The sequence below is a fragment of the Bubalus bubalis genome, chromosome 4 (assembly GCF_019923935.1).
Source record: "Bubalus bubalis isolate 160015118507 breed Murrah chromosome 4, NDDB_SH_1, whole genome shotgun sequence".
Lineage (NCBI taxonomy): Eukaryota > Metazoa > Chordata > Mammalia > Artiodactyla > Bovidae > Bubalus > Bubalus bubalis.
Genome location: NC_059160.1, coordinates 47687516 through 47693515, shown reverse-complemented (window position 1 = coordinate 47693515; position 6000 = coordinate 47687516).

Below are 6000 nucleotides of genomic sequence, written 5' to 3'. Positions count from 1 at the left end.
CAATGGAGAAAGGATAGGCAAGAGACTTGACAGGCTAGGCATGGGGGTGACCACGGGGTACCCTATAGGGAAAGACTAGCCCCTTTATAGCACACATCATGGGAAAGCAGAGTGAAATGTCTTTTCCCCAAGGAGGTGGAAGAGAAAGGGGCTAGGTCACCAACTTATGAAGTGATTAATTCACTCTCCCTTTCCCAGGAAGGATAGAGGTTGGACATATTACCAAAATAGAGAGTCCTTTACTCAAAGTAAGGTTGTGGGGAAGGGGTATCCCCATTAAAATCAACAGAGCCCCTGGAAGGCAGTGATCCAGGGCCAAAGGGATGATGTCATCTGAGTTTGTGAAAATTTGAGTGCACCCTTCATTCAGGACCATGACCATGTTTGCTTATAAACTGTATATATGTCTGTACTGGTACTCATCAACCAAAGGCATCACAGAATATACACAAATATCAGGCATTAAAATGGGAGCTTAAATATAAATAGAAGCTCTAATAATTTCTTCTTGTACCCCAGGAGATCATTGTTCTAATTCCTGTGTAATACTACTTCATGTGGAAACTAATCTTCCAGCCCAGGTTTCCATGAGAATCACTTGTGGATCTTAAATTGCATATTTTGTGTGTGTGTGTGTGTCTGCGTTGGGTCTTAGTTGCTGCACATGGGATCTTTGTCATGGCTCACAGGGTTCTCTCTAGTTGTGGTGTGCAGGCTCAGTAGTTGTGGCATGTGGGCTTAGCTGGGTCACAGCATGTGGGATCTTAGATCCTGCACCAGGGATCGAATGCGCATCCTCTACACTGGAAGGCAGATCCTTAACCACTGGACCACCAGCGTGTATGCCTGCTCAATTTCTCAGTCATGTCTGACTCTTTGTGACCCCATTGAGGAGCCTTCTAGGCTCCTCTGTGGGATTTTCCAGGCACGAATACTGGAGTGGGTCGCTGTTTTCTCCTCCAGGGGATCTTCCTGACCCAGGGCTCAAAACCCAAATCATCTACATTGGCAGGCAGATTCTTTACCACTGAGTCACCAAGGAAGTCCCTGGACCACCAGGAAAGTCCCCAGATGCATAATTCTGATTCAGTGGATCTTGGAGGTAGGAATACAAGAATCCAACAAGTTTCCCAAGGATACGAGCGCTTATGGTCCAGGAACATCCTTAGGGCAGAAAGACTCCAGTTCATCACTTGTGACAGGTGAAACAAGGATGCCTTTTTGAGGGGCAGAGAATAGCAGTGAAAAAGAAGCAGGGAAAAGGACCCTGTTTTGGCACCAATAGCTATATAACTGTCCTGAGCCATCTGTTTAACATAAAATATCTTAGTTCAATCTGATGATAATAATTATTATACCCATTTTACAGATGTAAACCTTGAACTTCAATGAGTTTAAGGCATTTACCTGCTTCATATGGCAGATAAGTGCAAAATAACAAATATGAACCGAGGTCTGTTTTCACACTAAAACAAACAAACAAACAAAAAAACCCCGCATGTTTACTGTAGAAAAAAGCTTCCCAGGTGGTGCAGTGGTAAAGAATCTGCCTGCCGATGTAGGAAATGCAAGAGACGTGGGTTTGAAAGATCTGGGTCTGAAAGATCCCCTGGAGAAGGAAATGGCAACCCACTCCAGTATTCTTGCCTGGAAAATTCCATGAACAGAGGAGCCTGGGAGGCTACAGTCCATAGTGTTCTAAAGAATTGGACATGATGGAGCACACACACAGGCACGCAAACATTGTAGAAAATTTAGAAAGGTATATAGGCAACAATTAAACTTCTTTGTATTCCCACTACCCTAAGATCGGCCACCAATATCTTGCTTTTATTTTATTTCGTTTTTACAAAATGTTGGATTTTTTTTCTTGGGTGGTCTATAGGTCTGAGAATGAATCTTGGCTGCATCCCTGAAGATCACCAATCTTTCTGGAAAGGTTGGTGCCTCAGTTTCCCCATCTGTAAAATGGAGAACAACACTAGGACCGAGATAGAGTTTTTTGGTAGCGATAAAACAAGTTCAGGTGAGGTGCCTAGATCACTCCCTGGCAGATAGAAAGTGCTCAGGAAACATTATCAATTATTATTTTTATTGGCACTAATAACACAAAGGAGGAAGACACATCTACTGCAAAACCCATACAGGTTAGATACAGAAAGATTGCAGCAATTCTCAGATTAGCTGTAGCAATTCACTGTGGGGGAGAGGAGGGGGTGGAGCTTGTTATATATGCAACTTTCAAGCTTCCCAACCACCAACCCCCACCACCCCCCCAATCTGAGTTCTTCGTAGCAAGTTTTGGTGGAGGTGGGAGTGGTGGTGGTGGAGGGATGTCAGGAATCTTCATTTTTACGTTATTTTATTTTAATTTTTCCATTTTTTTATTGAGTGAAAGTCTTAATTCTATAGTGTTTTACAATTTTCAGAAGTTCCACACACATGATTTCATATAATCCCATAATAACCCCTTTTTCCCCTACCCCAATGTTGCCCCTACCCCGTTCTCTCACTCTCACTCCACTGGTAACCATTATTTTGGTCTCTGTATCTGTGAGTCTCCTTCTTTTTCATTTAATTCACTAGTTTGTAGTATTTTTTAGATTCCACATATAAGTGATGGCCTATGATATTTGTCATTCTCTGTCTGGCTTATTTCACTTTTAGCACAATACCCTCCAAGTCCATCCATGTTGCTGCAAATGGCAGAAGTTTGTTCTTTTTTATGGTTGAGCGGTATTCTGGTGTATATATATACCACCTCTTCTTTATCCATTTGTCTGTCAAAGAACCCTTATGTTGTTTCTATGCCTCGGCTGTTGTAAATAGTGCTGCTATGAACATTGGAAGCTGAAACTCCAATACTTTGGCCACCTGATGCGAAGAACTGACTCATTGGAAAAGACTCTGATGCTGGGAAAGACTGAAGGGAGGAGGAGAAGGGGATGACAGAGGATGAAATGGTTGGATGGCATCACTGACTCGATGGACATGATTTTGAGCTAGCTCGGGGAGATGGTGATGGACAGGGAAGCCTGGCATGCTGCAGTCCATGGGGTTGCAAAAAGTCGGACATGACTGAGTGACTGAACTGAACTGATGAACACTGGGTTGCGTGTGTCTTTTCAAATTAGTGTTTTTGTTTTTAGATCAAACCAGTCAAACCTAAAGGAAACCAACCCTGAATATTCATTGCAAGGATGGACACTGAAGCTGAAGCTCCAATATTTTGGCCATCTGATGCAAAGAGCTGACTCATTTGAAAAGACCCTCATGCTGGGAAACATTGAAGGCAGGAGGAGAAGGGGATGACAGAAAATGAGATGGTAGAATGGCAACACTGACTCAATGGACATGAGTTTGAGCAAGTTCTGGGAGATGGTGAAAGACAGGGAAGCCTGGCATGCTGCAGTCCTTGGAGTCTCAAAGAGTTGGACACAACTGAGCGACTGATACCAAAATACCCAGGAGTGGAATTGCTGGGTCATATGGTGCATCTATTTTTAGTTTTCCTGACAAGCCTCCATAGTGCTTTCCACAGTGGCTGCATCGATCTACATTCCCACCAACAGAGTAGGAGGGAGGAATCTGCATTTTAAATAAGCTCCCCATGTAGTTTTGTGGCCAGTGGCCTGGGAACCACATTTAAAGAAATCCTGCTTGTTTGAGTCACAGTGTTTCCATCTAAGGGGATATGTGTGGCCTTTCCATTGTTTTAACCTTCTCCCTACACACCTGCACAGTTGATAAGAGGTCTCGATGTGTGTTAGTCACTTAGTCTTGTCTGACTCTTTGTGACCCCATGGTCTGTAGCCCTCCAGGCTCCTCTATCCATGGGATTCTCCAGGCAAGAATCCTGGAGTGGGTTGGCATTCCTTTCTCCAGGGGACCTTCCTGAACCAAAGATCAAACCTGGGGTCTGTTGCATTTCCAGCAGATTCTTTACTATCTGAGCCACAGGGAAGCCCCAAAGGTCTACATGCCAGGGTTTAAATGTCACATTATTCTTATCTTGCTATTTGTCTTATGCAGGTGTTCAGAACCTGGCCTGAGCCTCTTGCAGTGTAGAGCAGCCAAACTCTGACAGCTAAGCCTGGCCCCTGGAGCCAATCCCTCCCGGCTCCTCTTCAGCCTCTACTTGCCCAGAATGAGCAGGGAAATGTCTGCTCCTGCTGCTTCTAAAAAACTTGCCCTGTGGGCCAGCCAGGAAGGCCAGTGCGCCCAGCTCAGAGAGGTCAGCCTAGCGCTTTTTCCAGGTGGGATCCCTAGCATCTCACACATGGCTGGGAACACAGTGGAAACTCATTAAATGATTGCTGAATAAAAGAAATTGAACTGCATTAAATAACCCATGCGAAACGACTTTCTTTTCATAAAACAACTAAAGTGTGTTGAACAAAATTAACCTACCACCCATATTTTGTGTTAGAATATGGGTCAGAAACCACTGCCCTATATTTTCCAGAAGCCCAAAGACATTAGTATAGGCTTTTTGACTTGGCAAGGAGGCATATTCAGCTGAGAGGGCACAGGAGGGGAAGATCTCAGGGCTGACACCACAGGGGCTCAATCAAATGCTGGTTCCTGTTTTTTTTCTCGTCCACCCAAAGATTCAGTAGATCAGGAATCCAAGTGGTGGCGATCTCCCTGAGACAGAGGTTTCTTGACAGATGAGGAAACCAAGGCCCAGAGAGGTTAAGCTCCATGCCCAAAGTCACTCAGCAAATCAATGACCTAGTAAGGGTTTGAATCAGAGTAGATATTGCTTTCTGATTCTGCAGTTATTTCTCTTTTCATTTAATCAGAGTTTCCTGAAGTTGACTTCCTAGCCATCTGCATCAAAATCATACCTATAATTTGCAAAATGCAGAGTCAAAAATACCACCCTATTGAATCAGACTTTCCTGGAATGGGGGCTAAGATTCTGTATTTTCAGTAAAGCAAGCAGGCAAATCAAATACATGAAAGGTCAAGAGCCACAGCAAGTCAACCTTCTTTAATTAACTTAGAGGATCCCTATGCTGGGAGGGACTGCAGGCAGGAGGAAAAGGGGACAACAGAGGATGAGATGGCTGGATGGCATCACCGACTCAATGGACGTGAGTCTGAGTGAACTCCGGGAGATGGTGATGGACAGGGAGGCCTGGTGTGCTGCGATTCATGGGGTCGCAAAGAGTCGGACATGACTGAGCGACTGAACAGAACTGAACTGAACTGAAGTTCATCTCAGTAAGGATCAGATTCTGAACCCCACCCATTTGTTATTTAAAATTGTTTTCCTTTTTTTTTTTTAACTTTTAATTTTCTATTGGGGTATAGCTGATTAACAGTGTTGTGATAGTTTCAGGAGAACAACGAAGGAGCTCAGCCATACATATACATATATCCAATCTCCCCCAAACACCTCTCCCATCCAGGTTGTTACATAGCATTGAGCAGAGTTCCATGTGTCATAGAACTTGCCGGTTATCCATTTTAAATATAGCAATGTGTACATGACATCCATGGACCTGGCAACCATAAATTTTTTTTTTTTCTTTTTAAAGTTGGTGGCAGCACATGCCTCATTGAAACCCACCAGGAGTTGCTGGTAGCTCAGGAAATGCACTCTTGTCTAAAGCCTCCCCTTGGTCCAAATGTCACCATCTGGATGGCAGGCCGGCTTTCCTCTCCCTCTTACTCAAGAGCAAGGGGGTGACTTTTAAAAGGCAGCAGAAATAATAAGAATCAGCTCTTGCCAGGCCCCAGAGAGCTCTGCCAAATTTTTTAAACTCAGACCCCAGAGTTATTTGCCATCAGGACGACTTCTGGGAGGGAGCCAGGGATAGGGATTAAAGCATGCAATCTCTAAGAGGGTAAACTGGAAGCTGGAGTCCCCGGTGAGTTAACATTGGGAAGGAAGATGTGTAGCAGAGATGCTGTAGACAAGGCTCTGCTCAGGATAACAGAGGCAAGGACACGGTGCTTCCCAGGCTGCCCAGCAATATGCCTTCACCTGCA